Source organism: Ranitomeya variabilis, chromosome 2 (assembly GCF_051348905.1).
Source record: "Ranitomeya variabilis isolate aRanVar5 chromosome 2, aRanVar5.hap1, whole genome shotgun sequence".
NCBI classification, from domain to species: Eukaryota; Metazoa; Chordata; class Amphibia; order Anura; family Dendrobatidae; genus Ranitomeya; species Ranitomeya variabilis.
In genome coordinates, this window is record NC_135233.1 from 26,348,532 (window position 1) to 26,370,522 (window position 21,991).

General features: G+C 42.0%; 1 protein-coding gene across 1 annotated transcript in view; it reads left to right on the forward strand.

Moving 5' to 3' along the window:
• ITPKB (inositol-trisphosphate 3-kinase B) overlaps nt 1-21,991 on the forward strand; it is an 86,885-nt gene that overhangs the window by 11,823 nt on the left and 53,071 nt on the right. The gene's annotated exons all lie outside the window — the stretch shown is intronic.

A 21,991-nucleotide genomic window follows, 5' to 3' on the forward strand; every position in this document is an offset into this window, starting at 1 on the left:
TGAGGAATGTTATCTGACAATTTCAGCTCTGCTGCATCATCTTTGCTCAGCTCTGCGCCTTCTTGTCCAAAGTTTCCGAGTTTTGCATTGTGCCTCACCCATATTGCTGTGTCTGTGTTTTTACAGATTGTTGGTTTTGCATCGTTGTGCAACCGTGAGAAGCTTTTTGTGCAGAATAACTAAATGCAGTGGTTTGCAAAATTATTCAACCCCATAACAACAACAGAATGCTCATTTTTGCTTGTTATGTAACCATTAGATGAGTATAAATGATGTATCGTATATGTACAGTAGAGTTGAGCAAAGAAATTCTCAGGACCCTGGTCCAGCGGGCACATTGGGAGTCAGGGGACAACACATAAAACTCCTACGAACTTCTTCGTACCTTTCGGAATCTTGTGATTAGTTGTGTCATTATTGCGTTGTTGATTGTCATTGCTGGGGCCTACTAACCAGAAGAGGCGCCGGGGATGCCGGCAGTTAGGAGAAGGTTTGCGTGGCTCTGATCTAGCAGCCACGGACTACCGATGTGACTGCTGGACCAGCGTCCTGAGAATCTTTTTGCTCAACTCTAACGTACAGTGCTTAAAGAAAAGTATTTGCACCCCATGCAGAGGTCCTATATTAAGCACTTTGATTGTCAATACATTTATTGAGGGTGTGAAAACTTATTTTATGCACTGTATGCCTGTTTCACATATCGGACATTCTTAGTCACAGTCTTCTGTATATTTGGAGTATTTTTCATGTGTTTCAATCAAACAAAGCAGTGGGAACATGGCATAAAATGTGGCGCCCAGCCCTTGCATTAATTCCACCACACCCTGCTACATGAACTTCACGTGGTACCCGCGACCTTCACCAAGAAAACAGAACCTACCTGTAGATACTTTTTTTTTTTTTGCAGAAGTTATAATAAGATCACTGGCAATGCTAAACATTTACTATACACGGTTATAGAGCATAGACCTGGTGGGTCATGTGATCTGTATGGCGGTTTTCACCTAGTTTCAGTGTCACAATAATTTTTTCGGGTCACATACATTAGACCCTTAAGTAATTAGCAAAAGGTTGCAAAAAAAATTACAACCTCTAAAGGAATAGGCACTGTATGGTTCTATTATTTTGGCACTGTATGGCCATATTATTGGAGCACAGTATGATGTAAGGTTTAGGCACTGTATGGTTCTATTATTTTGGCACTGTATGGCCATATTATTGGAGCACAGTATGATGTAAGGTTTAGGCACTGTATGGTTCTATTATTTTGGCACTGTATGGCCATATTATTGGAGCACAGTGTGATGTAAGGTTTAGGCACTGTATGGTTCTATTATTTTGGCACTGTATGGCCATATTATTGGAGCACAGTGTGATGTAAGATTTAGGCACTGTATGGTTCTATTATTTTGGCACTGTATGGCCATATTATTGGAGCACAGTGTGATGTAAGGTTTAGGCACTGTATGGTTCTATTATTTTGGCACTGTATGGCCATATTATTGGAGCACAGTGTGATGTAAGGTTTAGGCACTGTATGGTTCTATTATTTTGGCACTGTATGGCCATATTATTGGAGCACAGTGTGATGTAAGATTTAGGCACTGTATGGTTCTATTATTTTGGCACTGTATGGCCATATTATTGGAGCACAGTGTGATGTAAGATTTAGGCACTGTATGGTTCTATTATTTTGGCACTGTATGGCCATATTATTGGAGCACAGTGTGATGTAAGGTTTAGGCACTGTATGGTTCTATTATTTTGGCACTGTATGGCCATATTATTGGAGCACAGTGTGATGTAAGGTTTAGGCACTGTATGGTTCTATTATTTTGGCACTGTATGGCCATATTATTGGAGCACAGTGTGATGTAAGGTTTAGGCACTGTATGGTTCTATTATTTGGTCACTTTATGGCCGTATTATTGGAGCACAGTATGATGTAAGGTTTAGGCACTGTATGGTTCTATTATTTGGTCACTTTATGGCCGTATTATTGGAGCACAGTATGATGTAAAGTTTAAGCACTGTATATTTCTACTGTATCAGCACTGTATGGAAGTATTATTGGAGTGCAGTATGATGTAAGGTTTAGGCACTGTATAGTTCTACTGTATCTGCAGTGTATGAATGTATTATTGGAGCACAGTATAATGTAAGGTTTAGGCACTGTATAGTTCTACTGTGTCGGCACTGTATGGATGTATTATCGGAGCACAGTATGATGTGAGCTTTAGGCACTGTATAGTTCTATTGTATCTGCACTGTATGGCTGTATTATTAGAGCACAGTGTTATGTAAGGTTTAGGCCCTGTATAGTTCTACTGTATTGGCACATATGGCTGTATTATTTGGGCACTGCATGGATGTATTATTGGAGCACAGTATGATGTAAGGTTTACGAACTGTATGGTTCTATTAGATTTGGGCACTGTATGGCTGTATTATGAGGCAGGTTTGTTGGATGTAATCCTGCCCTGTCTGATTGTCTACAGACGTATAGATGTATGTATGCTCCGGCTTAGGGACCGTAGACAAGGGATAAATGCAGCTATATTGCGATCTGTTATGCTGAGCAAGATCAGCTGCCTCCACATTACATACCCCCCCTGCCCTGCCCCTCCACAATACAATCCTCAATTCCTTTCCCCATCTAATGAAGAGTAACACATACGCAGTATATCAGCGACCTATACTGCAGCGCTTACACACAGTGTGTTCATTTGTGTCGGGATCTGCTACAGAAGAGCTTACTATCTAATTCCCTTAAGCCATAGACACGCACAGACTGGAAGTCATCATTATGGAGGGGACTGATCTACCGGTATGTGTCTGGTTTGTGGATAGAAGCGCCCTGAGGATATAGTGCACAATCATGGAAAACATGCAAATGACGTTCAGATGTTTCCCCCGGTCGTGTATTAAACACATGCCGCCACTCATCACTATAATAATACTGCACTTAAAGGTATTTTCCACTATGTCAGAGAAGAAGACCCCTTTGATTGCCTGAAATGGCTGAAAATGGCTTAATAAAGATGTTTTACTGATTTGATCACTGTGTGACGGTATTATTTGAGCACTATATATCAGTATCTGCCTCATGTGGTATCTTATAGTCTATGGTATGGGTGGTACTATGTAGCATCGTATCGAAGTGCAATTACCTTGTGCATGGAGCTGTTATTTAATCCCTATATAGTGGTATTATTTAATCACTGTATGGCAGTTTTATGTATACAGTGCACAATGGTTTATTCAACAAGTGTGCTGATAGTTGATTTTGCAGTCTATGGTGGGAGTTACATTATATAGCATCGTATTGAAGTGCTATGGAGCTGCCCTATAATTACCACATGGCGGTATTATTTATGCTCTTTTTGGCTATATGTACATTGTGTGCAACTTCTAAAGTATATTTTACAGTCTTTGGAGGGGGTGTCACTATTGGGCATCATATTGAAGTCCTATTAATTAATATATGCAGCTGCTATTTAATCACCGAATGGCGGTATAATTTAAGAACTGTTTGCTGGTGTATAGCATTGTTTGGAAGTGCTGTTACTCTATGTAAGGAGTTGTTATCTTATCATTGTATGTTGGTATTATTTGACCACTGTACGACGGTATTATTTAAGTGTCGCGTGGTGGTATTTTCATTGTGTGGATCTGCTACAATATATTGCACGTTCAGGCGGGAGCGACTCTACAAAACATTGTATTGAAGTGCTGTTACTTTATATATGGAGGTGTTATTAGCTCATTGCACTGTATGTTGGTTTTATGTAAGCACTATATGGTAGTATTAACGTGAGTGGCAGTGCCGTATAAGCACCTTATTTTTGCAGTGGATTGCTGTAGTGGCTCTCTGAATCATATCTCGCAGTTTTGTTTTGTTTTTTGTTCACCATCTAATAGGCTCAATATGGAAGGACTTGTGTGCACTGTATGGCGGTACCTTATATAGGATGAGAAAGGCAACTAACAATTAAAAGTCTCAAATCTCTGAACAGCTTGGCATTCAGCCTGGTGACCTTTTAGCTAGCAGGGCATACTGAATCATGTAGTGCCCTAATGTCCAGAGAGCGGCATGCCCATTCTAACAGCGGTGACCTATTAATCGTGTGCACAGTCTGGCATCGTCTTCTACTTTTCATATGATTGCAGTAATCCGCAGGATTCCACGGACTGCGGCGCAGATTTAAATAACATCCATCGGACGGGGGGTGCGCGCAGCAGGCGCAGTTATGGCAGAATTCACTTTTTATGGAGCATTGCGATAAAAATAGCACAAAAGCTGCGGGACGAAATCCAGAAAAAACAAAAAGAGCTATTTCTGCCTGATCCTCTATACGTCCGTCTATAGGAAACGCTGGCGGTAGATTGGGGGGAGAAGCTGCGGCCAAAGAAAATAAACTTCAATGCATATTGGTCTGTGGAATGCCGCTGTCACAGGAAGCGGCGTCTCTGCGGGGAAGTGGCGCTTTGTACATGTGGCCTGAGCCTTCCTGGATGATCCCTACTGTCAAGTCATATCTGATCCTGGGAAAGCTGGGTGACAACCAATACGGTCGCCATTGTGCCTCACCCAACGGCTCATCTGTATTGAGTCACTTTGAAAATAAATGCTAAAATCATCTTGTATTGATTCCATCATCTTATACTCCAGTCACATCCAGAGCTGTTGTTGTTTTACTCCTCCAGAGCTGCACTCACAATTCAGGGTGTTCTAAAATACCTGCCAAAACTCCTAAACTTTTCTAGAGTTTGAGAATTCTGGATACAGATGTGTCTGTTATCGTGTCTTAGGAATCCAAATATTATGTTTTATTTCTCTAATCACCTCCAAAGGTGCATTCAAAATTCAGCACATCTGAAGTGTTTGATGAATCATAGCTTTGATGAATAAACTCCAACAGATTTATATAGAATTCGGTAACATTTTGCCAGATGTAGCATCCTGGAAATTAAGAAAAAAACAACAACCTTTGTTTTACTTCTCTATTCGCATCCAGAGCTGCAATCCGAATTCAATGTGTCTGAAATAAATACAAACAGTCCTAATTTCTAAGCCGTGGATAGACCTGGATCAGGTATTGGGCAGTTTTAGCATCCTGGAAGTCCAAATACTTTGATTTACTCCTCTAGTCACCTCCAGAGCTGCATTCAAATTTCAGTGTATCTAAAATGTTTGATTAGTCCTAGTTTTTATGAAAACGCTGAAACAGTTTTATATAAAGTTTTGCCAATTGTAGCATCCTGGAAATTTAAAATAAATACTTTGTTTTACTTCTCTAGTCAGATCCAGAGCTGCGTTCAGAATTCTGAGTGTTTCTGAAACAAATGCAAAGAGTAATAATTACTATGGCGTTTGATCCAGATCAGGTTTGGCTGTTTTAGCATCTTGGAAGTTCAAATAGTCACCTCCAGAGCTGCTATCAAAATTCAATGAATGAAATACCTACCGAGTCCTCTGGATACCTCTAAATCTGGATTCGAAGTTCAGTGTATGAATTACCTGCCAGGGGTCCAAATTTTTATGAAAATATCTCTTTAAACACTGTTACAGGCATAGATAGATCAGGATACGATTTTGCCAGTTAGAGCATCCTGAAAAATTCAAGCACTTTGCTTTATTTTTCTAGTCACATCCAGAGCTGCATTCATTATTCAGTTTCTCTAAAATACCCGCCAAGAGTCCTTATTCTTGTGAAAATACTTGCCTTACCGGTGCAGCAGGCTTACATAGATCTGCATTTGTATTTGCCAGTTATAACATCCTAGGGAATCCAAATACTTTGTTTTACTCTAGTCACTTCCACAGCTGCATTCAGAATTCAGCATTTGAAAATTCCTACCAAGAATCCTAATTTTCATTCAGTTTAATGGATCTGGAATCAGTTTTTTGCCTATCTAGCGTCCTAGAGATCCAAATACTATGTTTAGTTTCTCTAGCCACCTCCAAATCTGCAGTCTGTATTACCTGCCAAAAGCTGATTTTATGAAAATACCTCTTTTATCAAGATAATCAACTTACACACAGGTGCTCCTCACAAAACTAGAATATCATCAAAAAGTTAATTCATTTCAGTTCTTCAATAAATGCACTTAATATTTGGTCCAGGCTCCTTTTGCATCAATTACTGCATCAATGCGGCGTGGCATGGAGGCGATCAGGCTGTGGCGCTGCTGAGAGGTTATGGAAGCCCAGGTTGCTTTGATAGCAGCCTTCAGCTCGTCTTCATGGGTCCTTAGCTGCAAAGCATCATGGTTCCCGATTTCAGACCCTTGAAAACAGCAAAAAGGGGGAATTGTACCTTAAACGAACCCACTCACTATACCTAACAATGGATTCTGATTTCATCTGTGTAAAATTATATATTAGGTGGAGTTGCCCTTTAAGTTGAATTCCAAATGGGTCTTTCCATTCCTGGAGATATTAGTGGAGGTTCCTGGAGTCCTGACCCCTTGTCCTGCGTATGAGAGGTGTATCGGGTGCAGTCCTCACACCATCGGTCCAGTCCTTTCATGGACATAGCAGTCGGAGTGCCCTTTTTTCCATATCTCACATTCGCACTACTCTGTTTTTTTTAAGGAAAAGTACAAGATATGCCTGTAGCGTTACGGTACTTTCCGGACCTGCAATCTTATCCCAGCAGACTTATTAAACTGCACTGGTGGAGCTGGGAAATATTTTCCAGCCGATTGTTGGATTAGAATGTAGAATGGAGGGAGGAATAAATCACTTTTATGTAACAGGCTGCTGCACTGCAAATTTTCTTTTCCAGATTGAGTGACCATACTATTTTTTTTACACAATGTATATTTTTTTGCAAATGACAAACACACACAAAAAAAGATACATTGTAAACACTTATGACTCATACGCTGCATAGGCATTCTTATTACTGAATTCCTTGTATTAATAAAGGGTTAATGCCCACCTTCATACATGGATACTGTTGGGATAGTTCTAAACAAGCACTTTTGGAATTTACCGCTTGTTAAAATTTGCATCTGTTCTTGAGGTATTAACACTTTTCTTTTGTTTATAGCTCGTTACCTAGGAGACCGACCACCTCCGTTATCTAGCTTGCAAGCGTTGCGCTGGACCTGGCTAGGATTAGGATGTAACAGCGAGCTCCATCGATCCTGGCCAGCTTTATAATAGTGCTTACAAGCTCAATAGAAACAGTCCAGCAGCAGTGGTCGGTCGCCAAGGAAACCAGCTGTAAACAAAACAAAAGAAAAATGTTGATGTCTCAAGAACGTCTAGAAGGTTTTGGCCAGAACCTGAAGGTTTGTCAACTTTGCCAGGAGTCTGGGAGGTCTCTTTTTTTCCCCCAGATGTTCCTGATTTCAGGAACCAATCGGCTTGCTATGAATCAGACGCTACAGTGGAGCGTATACTGTATACTACTCACAGAATGCAAATCAAGACAGTGCCGTCCTAATAGACAAAGAGGCGTGGCCGACGACGCTCAATTTTGTCTAAGAATCCGAGATTGCGAGGACAGGATCCTGCCGGATGGGAAAGAGTGAAACTAAGCATAAAAAGCCAGCTTCTGGTAAAGCTTTAAATCTAGCCACACCTATTGCTTGTTAAAGGGGATGTTAATGACTTTTTTTTTAATCAAAGGGGGTTTCCCCAGCTATAAGTTGTTGACCTGATGTCCTACTGCTTGAACCTCCAGCGATCGACTTTGGTGGATCCCTGGAGAAAGTGCTTAATTTCCCTACAGCACCACCACAGGTGAAATGAGGTATTACACTGTTCTCCTTGAAATCAAGAACATTCTGGGTCCTCCAGAGAGATGATGAGGATCCTGAACAACCCCAACCAGCTCGTATATACATTACTAGTGTTTATTAATATAGTTTATATAATTATATGTTTGTGTAACTATATATTTAACATTATAAATACTATACATTGTGTGTATAAAAATATATATATATATATATATATATATATACTGTAGATACATAATTAACTGTATATATGTATATATATTATACATGAATATAATATTTTATAAATTTGTATATATATTTTTATTATTAATTATTACTTATATATGTCTGCTTTATGAATTCTTTATCTCATTTATTTTTTACATTGTGTTTATGCATTTATATGTCAGGGACCAAAGTACCGGATGTCAGATATAAAAAGAATAAGGGGTTAAATTGCAAAAAAAAAAAAGCAACAAAGGATAAAAGGGAGGAAAATTATTGAATCTTTTTTTTAATACATTTTTTTCTGGCTATGATTTTATTTTACTGTTACTTAAATGTTATTGTTAATGTTCCGTTATCCTGTTAAGCACTAAACATCATAAGACCATGTTTACCTGCAAATGCTAAATTCTCCTAAAAATGTTTTAACCACTCCCCCACCTTTTCCCCACCCATGTATTTTGAGAGGGCGTAAGTGCTCCTTTTATTGAAAGGGTTAAATGCGTGTGGCTTTGTGCCTGGCCGTATACCCTGCCACGTTATGTCATACTACAAGGCGGCCGCCCGGGTTTGGTGGGCAGGGCGTGGGCGCGGCACACTTACTACCGAGTGGAAACTTCACGTTGCATGTGGTTACCAGCTTTGCAGAAAACTTTGTGCTGCACAGATGCAGAATAAACTCGATGCACTGGGGGATTTGTATGTTTCAGCAAATGAAGGGGGTCACTTAATTATCATTTGCATCTTTTTTTTTTAATTAGATTCTGTACTTTTTTTTTCCAGATTCTACCTAGAGCATTTTTCTTCCTGGAGGACCCATTACGAGATCGGCCCATTTACTTTAATAGGAACCATGTAATCCTTCATTTCCCCAGTGGGGGCGCTGCAGGAAAATGTTACACTTATGTCTCTGCTCCTTAGCAGGTGATCAGACGATCACTGGTAAATCGCACACTCTGTAATAAGCTTATTATTGACGGATCGTCCTAGAAAGAGACCCCCCCCCCCTTTAACTCTTTATCCGTCAACGCTCGTTATGGTTCCTATTACAGATTTTGCCTTTAACGCCATCACTAATAAATATGTAAATAATTCTCTGTTGCCTAGCTACAATATTCCTCATTATCTGAGTGTGAAATCCAAACATAAAATTTCTGAAAAAGACAAATTCTACTTGACTGTTTAATCTCATAGTGACAACCAGTGGCTTTTACAAGACTGAGAGGTTGTCGGAGCCCGGCCTGCCTTTACTAAAACTAGGAGATAATCAGGAAGCACGATAATAGATAATATCAGCAAAATTAAAGGGATTGTCCATTATATGTAAAACTCACAGCGCCACACCTGTCCACAGGCTACGGGTGGTATTGCTGTTTACTAAAATGCAGAACCACTAAGATGCAAGAAGCTAGGTCTGTACAGGGGGTTGTAGTCACTAAATATCCCTTCCACAGCAGACTAGCTGGGATTTGAAGTCCTCAGGACACAAAAAACGTTGCCGACTCTTTCGGGAGTCCGGGACATCTCCTCCACTTTCTGGGAGAGTTGACAAGTATGGTTTCCACCCAGTTTTCATAGACAAATCTGTTTAGTTTTGCACTGATCTATTCCTCCACCCATTGCCCATATTATACTAGAACTCTGAATTTAAAGGGGATCATCCATAAATATTTACTTTAACCTGGTATAAATGCCGCTGTTCTCCAGAATCCGGCGATGTTTTTCTTTTGTTCCTGAGCCTCTCCGTTCCTGAGATACGGCCCCATCTTCCTTGTATATACATTTTCTCTTGTTAGCCAAGGAGGAGAGGTCCTTATTAACACGCCCATAAAAGGAGTTGAGGAGCACACCCTCTTGGCTTACAAAACTCGATTTATATACAGGGAAAAGGAGGCCATATCTCAGGAACTGAGAGGCGCAGGATCAAAAGAAAAACATCGCCGGATTCAGGAGATCAGCGGCCTTTACACCAGGTAAAAAGAAATGTAATATTTATAAGTGACAGGTTCTCTTTAAAGGGGTGAATGCTTTTAAACTTACATTTCGTTATGATGATATGTCCACTCTGTGTCACATGATCCAACAAGGCCCCTGATACACTCTGAGCTGTAAAACAGGCTGCTTTCAGAAATAGCGCCACTCTTGGCCATTGGCTGCATCTGGTACTGCGGCTCAGTCCCATTTACATGATTTCATACATAGGGCTTATGGATAGAGATAGCACAAGTACTTGGAAGAAGGCAGAGGGTTTTCTTTGTTGCCCTTTTTTTATGCATTTTTGTGCTTAAAATGGGAACTTTCATACGAAAAAGAAAGAAAAAAGTTGACCTCATAGAATTTCCTGCTCTATAATGGAAAATAAGCTGAGACTGTCTCAAAGTTTTACGGATGGGGGAAGGGCGAGCGAAACAAATTCAGTATTTACTGCAAATTGTAGAATGTCAGCCTTTCCTGGGGGAGTCACGAATGAATCAGAGAATCGCTCAACTAGTAATTCCCTAATAGATTTGCAGGGGTTTTCTCACAATGGGCCGGGAAGCTTTAAATTCTTGTTACCTCTAGGGAATGGCAAACTAGGCATTTGCATAGGGCTCTCTTTGCTGGTACTGTAAAATAGATTTTACGGATAATCCGCGCAAAATACTTAACTTTTAAACAAAATTTTAAACAGATTTTGGCTACTTTCTTACTACCGGGCACAAAATATCAGGGGGGGGACCTAGGATGTGGACAGGTAAGTACAACAAATGCGTGCACATCACTGGCTGGCCCCGTGCTGTGCTGCCTGCTCCCGCCACTAGAGGAAGCACATTGTATACTATTTTCTTAGTCTAAGTTCACATTTGCGGTCAGCGCCGCAGCGTCGGGCGCCGCAGCGGCGCCACATGCGTCATGCGCCCCTATATTTAACATGGGGGCGCATGGACATGCGTTGTGCTGCGTTTAGCGCCGCATGGCCGCAAGCGTTGGACGCAAGAAACGCATCAAGTTGCATTTTTTTTGCGTCCAACTTGCGGCCAAAAACGACGCATGCGGCGCAAAACGCAGCGTTTTAGTGTGCGTTTTGCCGCGTTTTTGTTTGCGTTGTGCGCTGCGGCGCCGACGCTGCGGCGCACAACGCAAATGTGAGCGTAGCCTTATAGAGTTCAGTGCATGATCAGTATGCGGGTTGCTCCTGAGCTCCCCCTAGTGGTGACTGCAGGCTGACAGGATTTTATCAGCTATCTCTATGTCTATGCAGGGAATATGTTTATAAAGATACATTATGTAATTAATCGGCACAAGATTTTAGTCCTAAAGAAAAATCTTGGTTATGAATAAAAAAAGATTCCCTTTAAATTTGTTCTCAGAAAGATCTGATTTTCTGTGTCAGACGGGTAGTGAGTGGGCGCTCACGTGATTTCATTTTCATAATTTTTCTGTTGACGGTTGAACGGACGTCTAATTACTGCTGTCACTACACAGACAACATGAACGCCGCATCGTTATTTCCTCCCGGACGACGTCGCTCTGAAAGGTTTTACACTTGTCATTCGATTTAGACAGAAAATCTCATTAGCTGAAGAGCGGCCCAAACATCCAGTGACCGATGGCGTCTGATTGGTGGATTGTGCCGATACCAGTGTCCCTAAACAAGGCAGGAGCTGAAATCTCCCAGCATTCCCTGCCTGTTTCCCAGGCTAGACAGGTTCACTCTAGTGAGAATAATACAAGATGTAACTCAGGATCAGTAATGTAATGTATGTACACAGTGACTGCACCAGCAGAATAGTGAGTGCAGCTCTGGAGTATAATACAGGATGTAACTCAGGATCAGTAATGTAATGTATGTACACAGTGACTGCACCAGCAGAATAGTGAGTGCAGCTCTGGGGTATAATACAGGATGTAACTCAGGATCAGTAATGTAATGTATGTACACAGTGACTGCACCAGCAGAATAGTGAGTGCAGCTCTGGGGTATAATACAGGATGTAACTCAGGATCAGTAATGTAATGTATGTACACAGTGACTGCACCAGCAGAATAGTGAGTGCAGCTCTGGAGTATAATACAGGAGGTAACTCAGGATCAGTAATGTAATGTATGTACACAGTGACTGCACCAGCAGAATAGTGAGTGCAGCTCTGGAGTATAATACAGGAGGTAACTCAGGATCAGTAATGTAATGTATGTACACAGTGACTGCACCAGCAGAATAGTGAGTGCAGCTCTGGGGTATAATACAGGAGGTAACTCAGGATCAGTAATGTAATGTATGTACACAGTGACTGCACCGGCAGAATAGTGAGTGCAGCTCTGGAGTATAATACAGGATGTAACTCAGGATCAGTAATGTATGTACACAGTGACTGCACCAGCAGAATAGTGAGTGCAGCTCTGGAGTATAATACAGGATGTAACTCAGGATCAGTAATGTAATGTATGTACACAGTGACTGCACCAGCAGAATAGTGAGTGCAGCTCTGGAGTATAATACAGTATGTAACTCAGGATCAGTAATGTAATGTATGTACACAGTGACTGCACCAGCAGAATAGTGAGTGCAGCTCTGGAGTATAATACAGGAGGTAACTCAGGATCAGTAATGTAATGTATGTACACAGTGACTGCACCAGCAGAATAGTGAGTGCAGCTCTGGAGTATAATACAGGAGGTAACTCAGGATCAGTAATGTAATGTATGTACACAGTGACTGCACCAGCAGAATAGTGAGTGCAGCTCTGGGGTATAATACAGGATGTAACTCAGGATCAGTAATGTAATGTATGTACACAGTGACTGCACCAGCAGAATAGTGAGTGCAGCTCTGGAGTATAATACAGGAGGTAACTCAGGATCAGTAATGTAATGTATGTACACAGTGACTGCACCAGCAGAATAGTGAGTGCAGCTCTGGAGTATAATACAGGATCAGTACAGGATCAGTAATGTAATGTATGTACACAGTGACTGCACCAGCAGAATAGTGAGTGCAGCTCTGGAGTATAATACAGGATGTAACTCAGGATCAGTAATGTAATGTATGTACACAGTGACTGCACCAGCAGAATAGTGAGTGCAGCTCTGGAGTATAATACAGGATGTAACTCTGGATCAGTAATGTATGTACACAGTGACTGCACCAGCAGAATAGTGAGTGCAGCTCTGGAGTATAATAAAGGATGTAACTCAGGAGCAGCAATATAATGTATGTACACAACAAGATAGATATATAGATAATAGATAATGGATAAATAATAGATAGATAGATAGATAGATATATTATAGATAGATGATAGATAATAGATATATGATAGATAGATAGATAGATAGATAGATAGATAATAGATAGATGATAGATATATTATAGATAACACTGGTCAACAGCATTTTTGGTGCCAAAGATATTTCATCGAATTTAGGGTATTTTTGGGGTGCTGATTCTGAATATGTCATCAGTTTTGCCAGATTGGCTCAAGTTTTTGAGATTTTTGGTATCTTATTTATAGCACTTGTTGGTAAATGCGACGCATCATCTCATTAATTTCTTTGGATTAGTACTTGAACTGAGCAGTTCTCAATATAGTTTTGTGTTAATTAGTGTTCTAAAAGTTTGTTCATAGCTTGATTTTTGCACTAACTTTATGTTGTTGTCTGTTTTCCAGTGAAAAGCATGAACTCATCAAGAAGAAGTTGTCTTAACGATCCAGACTCATTCTGTTACATTTGTGGTGAATACACACTGCCAAAACATAGAAGAAACATAACAGACTTCGTAAAAAAAGTGTATTTTGCCTATTTTGGGGTTATGCTTGGGGACCAAGACAAGTTTTGGGCACCACACATAGTGTGCAAAGAATGTATCGAATTATTACGAAAATGGAGCAAAGGACAAAGAAAAAGCTTCAAATTTGGTGTTCCAATGGTGTGGAGAGAGCCAAAAAATCATCATGATGACTGTTATTTATGGTAAACACAGGTACAGGCACATCTTCACAATGAGGGACAGGCCTTCTTGCAGATTCCATGTTACTCCCATTTTCGTTTCTTATGCTTATTGAATCCTTGCACTTGCACTGCACAGAAATAACAGTCATCATGATGATTTTTTGGCTCTCTCCACACCATTGGAACACCAAATTTGAAGCTTTTTCTTTGTCCTTTGCTCCATTTTCGTAATAATTCGATACATGCTTTGCACACTATGTGTGGTGCCCAAAACTTGTCTTGGTCCCCAAGCATAACCCCAAAATAGGCAAAATACACTTTTTTTTTACGAAGTCTGTTATGTTTCTTCTATGTTTTGGCAGTGTGTATTCACCACAAATGTAACAGAATGAGTCTGGATCGTTAAGACAACTTCTTCTTGATGAGTTCATGCTTTTCACTGGAAAACAGACAACAACATAAAGTTAGTGCAAAAATCAAGCTATGAACAAACTTTTAGAACACTAATTAACACAAAACTATATTGAGAACTGCTCAGTTCAAGTACTAATCCAAAGAAATTAATGAGATGATGCGTCGCATTTACCAACAAGTGCTATAAATAAGATACCAAAAATGTCAAAAACTTGAGCCAATCTGGCAAAACTGATAGCATATTCAGAATCAGCACCCCAAAAATACCCCAAATTCATTAAAATATTTTGGACACCAGAAAAAAAATTTTTTTTTGTTGACCTGTGTAATAGATGGATGTCCTGTGTCTATCCTCTGGCTTGTCCTGATCTGTGGCTCCCCGCAGTGCAGTGCTGTACAGGAGCCGCCTCGCTCTGACCCATCATGTACAGGGCATCCCTTGTAACGTAGCTCTGCCTGGTTTGTTGACACAGTGATACGCAGTGATACGCGTTGTGTTGTGTGCTCAGGGACAGGATTCTCCATGGAAAGCTGTGACCTTTCTTGAGGGCTTCACAGCTGACAAAATCTGACACTTGTAATTTACTCAAGAGTCAAATCTTCTTGAGGTTTTCCAATAACAGTTTTTTTTCAGTTTTGTCCAGCGTGATACTTTCTTTGCGTAGAGGGAACGTCATGGCGAATATTATCCACAAGCAGCCGTCACCGTAAGATCTTTCCTTTACTGATTTTCAGTTTGTGAGACAATCGCTTATTGCAATTCCCCAGTGTAATGTTGCTATCTGCCAGTTCTCCTGATTGCTGCGATGGCGCCATCTTCTCTTTTGTGTCGTTCCTCTGTTGTTCCTCTTGGAAAGGTACGTTTGTATTTCCATTCAGTTGTGTTTGTCCTTACTGTCCAATCAGTGCTAATATTGTTAGAGTAGGCGGAGACTCGTCCTATTGGCAGGGCCGTGGTAACGCCCCTGAGGAGTAACAGAGGGATGTCAGCCTGCAATAGTGGACTGGATGCTGGAGAGATATTCTGACATATTTATTCACACTTACTTTGAGGCTTTGCTCATTTTTCACCCTTGATGTTACGTTTCCGGTAAATATTTTCACCGTGTATCAGAGACGGATCACCTGTGCGGATTTGCGTCATCTCTCTGAATCCCTTCGCTTCCTTCCCATTGTCTCCGAGCTTTACATCATCCTATACATCCCTTATCAGAAAAATCCGCTGTGTTCTCCTTAGACAAAAGGGTGTTTGTGGTGCGGAGCGCGCGGTCGACATGACTTCTTTCCTGTTGAATATTTTCCTGACAGCCGGACATTTCACAGCCTCGGGTTTGGACGATAGAAAGGCGCAAAAAGATGCAGCCGGTGGTAATTATTATCATTACCGGCCGGGCCGCCGCCGCACATGGAGAGTGTCACAAGTCAGGTCTCACTGTGTGCTCAGTCCTGACCTAGGGGGAATATTGTAAAATATGACAGCAGACGCTACAAAGCATGTTTCTATATATTTCCCTGCCTACAGGGGATATAAAAAGTCTACACACCACCTTTTAAAATACCAGGTTTTTATCATGTAAAAAAATGATGAAAAATATAATGATCAGGGATTAGATACATAGACTGCTTCCCGCTCTAGAATTGGATATAAGGACTATATCACGCTATGAGGTTAAATATACTTCATGTATCATCCACTGGGGTTAGAAACATGGATTGTATAATGTGCTGGGGTTAGATATGCAACGAGTATCATGCGCTAGGATTAGATATGCAGCGAGTATCATCCACTGGGGTTAGATACATGGATTGTATAATGTGCTGGGGTTAGATATGCAACAAGTATCATGCGCTGGGATTAGATATGCAGCTAATATCATCCACTGGGGTTAGATACATGGATTGTATAATGTGCTGGGGTTAGATATGCAACGAGTATCATGCGCTAGGATTAGATATGAAGCGAATATCATCCACTGGGGTTAGATACATGGATTGTATAATGTGCTGGGGTTAGATATGCAACAAGTATCATGTGCTAGGATTAGATATGAAGCGAGTATCATCCACTGGGGTTAGATACATGGATTGTATAATGTGCTGGGGTTAGATATGCATCGAGTATCATGCGCCGGGATTAGATATGCAGCGAGTATCATCCACTGGGGTTAGATACATGGATTGTATAATGTGCTGGGGTTAGATATGCAACAAGTATCATGTGCTGGGATTAGATATGCAGCGAATATCATCCACTGGGGTTAGATACATGGATTGTATAATGTGCTGGGGTTAGATATGCAACGAGTATCATGCGCTAGGATTAGATATGCAGCGAGTATCATCCACTGGGGTTAGATACATGGATTGTATAATGTGCTGGGGTTAGATGTGCAACGAGTATCATGCGCTGGGATTAGATATGCAGCGAATATCATCCACTGGGGTTAGATACATGGATTGTATAATGTGCTGGGGTTAGATATGCAACGAGTATCATGCGCTAGGATTAGATATGAAGCGAATATCATCCACTGGGGTTAGATACATGGATTGTATAATGTGCTGGGGTTAGATATGCAACAAGTATCATGTGCTGGGATTAGATATGCAGCGAATATCATCCACTGGGGTTAGATACATGGATTGTATAATGTGCTGGGGTTAGATATGCAACAAGTATCATGCGCTAGGATTAGATATGAAGCGAATATCATCCACTGGGGTTAGATACATGGATTGTATAATGTGCTGGGGTTAGATATGCAACAAGTATCATGTGCTGGGATTAGATATGCAGCTAATATCATCCACTGGGGTTAGATACATGGATTGTATAATGTGCTGGGGTTAGATATGCAACGAGTATCATGTGCTGGGATTAGATATGCAGCGAATATCATCCACTGGGGTTAGATACATGGATTGTATAATGTGCTGGGGTTAGATATGCAACAAGTATCATGCGCTGGGATTAGATATGCAGCTAATATCATCCACTGGGGTTAGATACATGGATTGTATAATGTGCTGGGGTTAGATATGCAACGAGTATCATGCGCTGGGATTAGATATGCAGCTAATATCATCCACTGGGGTTAGATACATGGATTGTATAATGTGCTGGGGTTAGATATGCAACGAGTATCATGTGCTGGGATTAGATATGCAGCGAGTATCATCCACTGGGGTTAGATACATGGATTGTATAATGTGCTGGGGTTAGATATGCATCGAGTATCATGCGCCGGGATTAGATATGCAGCGAATATCATCCACTGGGGTTAGATACATGGATTGTATCATGCGCTGGGGTTAGATATGCAGCGAGTATCATGCGCTAGGATTAGATATGAAGCGAATATCATCCACTGGGGTTAGATACACAGGCAGTATTCATGTAGTGGGTTTAGATATGCAACGAGTATCATGCGCTGGGATTAGATATGCAGCGAATATCATCCACTGGGGTTAGATAAGTGGATTGTATCATGCGCTGGGATTAGATATGCGGTGAATATCATCCACTGGGGTTAGATACATGGATTGTATCATGCGCTGGGGTTAGATATGCAGTGAATATCATCCACTGGGGTTAGATACATGGATTGTATCATGCGCTGGGGTTAGATATGCAGTGAATATCATCCACTGGGGTTAGATACATGGATTGTATCATGCGCTGGGGTTAGATATGCAGTGAATATCATCCACTGGGGTTAGATACATGGATTGTATCATGCGCTGGGATTAGATATGCAGTGAATATCATCCACTGGGGTTAGATACATGGATTGTATCATGCGCTGGGGTTAGATATACAGTGAATATCATCCACTGGGGTTAGATACATGGATTGTATCATGCGCTGGGATTAGATATGAAGCGAATATCATCACCTAGGGTTAGATACACAGGCAGTATTCATGTGTTGGGTTTAGATATGCGGTGAGTATCATACACTGGGGTTAGATATTCAAGAGTATCATGCGCTGGGATTAGATATGCAGCGAATATCCACTAGGGTTAGATACACAGACAGAATTCATGTGTTGGGTTTAGATATGGGTGAGTATCACTCACTGGGGTTAGATACATAGATTGTATCATGCGCAGGGGTTAGATATGCGGCGAATATCATACGTTGGGATTAGATACACGATACTGCTTCATTGTCAATTTTGAGGCTTTGCATTATTTGTCAACAAAAGTTTAAAAACTTCTGAAAAGTTTCTAATTGTCCTTTAGTAACCAGAGAAACATCCGACTAAAAGATCAAAAAATACTGAAACAGCAAAAAATGTGAAAAACAACATTTATGTCATTCTCAAAATGTTTGGCCACGACTGTATCTGCTACATTGTAGTTGGTCCTGTATTCGTGACGGCGTCACATTCTGTATGGTGCAGTCACAATACACAATGATACTGTTACTGTGCTGGTTTATCGGTCGATTATACGTGCACCGCTACAATGGAAAATTAAGGGTTCCATTTTCCTGTTTCAAACGAGAGTTTCCCCTCGGGGTCAAAAACCACTTCCCCCCCGAGCAACAAGTGCCGCGGTAACTAGAAACACTCACCGAGTATTTCCCTTTATAATCGGTGCATGCTGAGTAAAGTGACAGAGCAACGCTGGGGTCTGTAGTTAGGGAAAATCAAATAGAAAAGCAAACATTCAAAATAATAATAATTTGGCTTTCCCAAATGCCTGAACTTTCACCCAAGTGCCATATACTGTATACAGAGCACTACTGTGGAATTACTGTGCAAAATGCAAACCCCAGAGAGGATTACAAAATACAGTGAAAAGTAAAAAAATAAAATATAAAAAAAAATTAAAAGAAATAAAAAAAATATTAAAGTTCGAATACCTCCTGTTGCCCTCTTTAAAAATAAAGAAATAAAAAATACACATAGGTGATATCGCTACATTTATCCAAGTTATCAGCGTATAGAAATAATTAACTTGATCGTTAAGCAGCATAATTATAAAAAATAAAAAAGGTAAAAATTGCAATTTTTTTGACCACTGCAAGAAAAGAAAAAATGTAATAAAAGGCGATCAAAATATTATATCTACGTCAAGATGATTTCAAGAAAAATATCGGCTCAGAGTACAAAACACAAGACACAAGCCCTCACACAGCCCCATTGACGGACAATTGAAAACGTTACAGGCTCAGAAATATGACAACACGAGCAATTTAATTTCTTTACGAATTTCCGAATTTAAAAAAAGAACAAAAAAACTAAGTATGTTTGGTATCGCCGTAATCGTACTGACCTGCAGAATCACATTTCCAGCTGATTTTACTGTATAATAAACACTGTAAAAACAAAACCCCAAAAATAATTTTGCATAACATAAACAATATGATAGTTGTCATCTTAAAAGGCAATTTTAAATCACAAAAACATTGCAGGGATTGGGAACACAAACTTATTTACAGTAAGATGCACTTTTTTCTCCAAAATTTGGGGGGAAAATGGGGATGTGTCTTTAAATTCGAATATACCTTACCGTCCGCGGTGGAGCAGAGTCCCGGGGCCGCTGCTGGAGGAGGCAAGAGTGGAGCGTAGGCACTTCCAAATCTGTCAGAAGGATTTATGACTCACTGCAGAATCTGAGGAGACAGTGAGGGCACCAGGAATCTGCTCCAGAGACAGTGAGGGCACCAGGAATCTGCTCCAGAAACAGTGAGGGCACCAGGAATCTGCTCCAGAAACAGTGAGGGCACCAGGAATCTGCTCCAGAGACAGTGAGGGCACCAGGGATCTGCTCCAGAAACAGTGAGGGCACCAGGAATCTGCTCTAGAAACAGTGAGGACACCAGGAATCTGCTCCAGAGACAGTGAGGGCACCAGGAATCTGCTCCAGAGATAGTGAGGGCACCAGGAATCTGCTCCAGAGACAGTGAGGACACCAGGAATCTGCTCCAGAGACAGTGAGGGCACCAGGAATCTGCTCCAGAGACAGTGAGGGCACCAGGAATCTGCTCCAGAGACAGTGAGGGCACCAGGAATCTGCTCCAGAGACAGTGAGGGCACCAGGAATCTGCTCCAGAGACAGTGAGGGCACCAGGAATCTGCTCCAGAGACAGTGAGGACACCAGGAATCTGCTCCAGAGACAGTGAGGGCACCAGGAATCTGCTCCAGAAACAGTGAGGACACAAGGAATCTGCTCCAGAGACAGTGAGGACACCAGGAATCTGCTCCAGAGACAGTGAGGGCACCAGGAATCTGCTCCAGAAACAGTGAGGACACCAGGAATCTGCTCCAGAGACAGTGAGGGCACCAGGAATCTGCTCCAGAGACAGTGAGGGCACCAGGAATCTGCTCCAGAAACAGTGAGGACACCAGGAATCTGCTCCAGAGACAGTGAGGGCACCAGGAATCTGCTCCATAGACAGTGAGGGCACCAGGAATCTGCTCCAGAGACAGTGAGGGCACCAGGAATCTGCTCCAGAGACAGTGAGGGCACCAGGAATCTGCTCCAGAGACAGTGAGGGCACCAGGAATCTGCTCCAGAGACAGTGAGGGCACCAGGAATCTGCTCCAGAGACAGTGAGGGCACCAGGAATCTGCTCCATAGACAGTGAGGGCACCAGGAATCTGCTCTAGAGACAGTGAGGGCACCAGGAATCTGCTCCAGAGACAGTGAGGACACCGGGAATCTGCTCCATAGACAGTGAGGGCATCGGGGATCTGCTCCAGAGACAGTGAGGGCACCAGGAATCTGCTCCAGAGACTGTGAGGGCACCAGGAATCTGCTCCAGAGACAGTGAGGGCACCAGGAATCTGCTCCATAGACAGTGAGGGCATCGGGAATCTGCTCCAGAGACAGTGAGGGCACCAGGAATCTGCTCTAGAGATAGTGAGGGCACCAGGAATCTGCTCCAGAGACAGTGAGGGCACCAGGAATCTGCTCCAGAGACAGTGAGGGCACCAGGAATCTGCTCTAGAGACAGTGAGGGCACCAGGAATCTGCTCCAGAGACAGTGAGGACACCGGGAATCTGCTCCATAGACAGTGAGGGCATCGGGGATCTGCTCCAGAGACAGTGAGGGCACCAGGAATCTGCTCCATAGACAGTGAGGGCACCAGGAATCTGCTCCAGAGACAGTGAGGGCACCAGGAATCTGCTCCATAGACAGTGAGGGCACCAGGAATCTGCTCCTGAGACAGTGAGGGCATCGGGGATCTGCTCCAGAGACAGTGAGGGCACCGGGAATCTGCTCCATAGACAGTGAGGGCACCAGGAATCTGCTCCAGAGACATTGAGGGCACCGGGAATCTGCTCCAGAGACAGTGAGGACACCAGGAATCTGCTCCAGAGACAGTGAGGGCACCAGGAATCTGCTCCAGAGACAGTGAGGGCACCAGGAATCTGCTCCAGAGACAGTGAGGGCACCAGGAATCTGCTCCAGAGACAGTGAGGGCACCAGGAATCTGCTCCAGAGACAGTGAGGGCACCAGGAATCTGCTCCAGAGACAGTGAGGGCACCAGGAATCTGCTCCAGAGACAGTGAGGGCACCAGGAATCTGCTCCAGAGACAGTGAGGGCACCAGGAATCTGCTCCAGAGACAGTGAGGGCACCAGGAATCTGCTCCAGAGACAGTGAGGGCACCAGGAATCTGCTCCAGAGACAGTGAGGACACCAGGAATCTGCTCCAGAGACAGTGA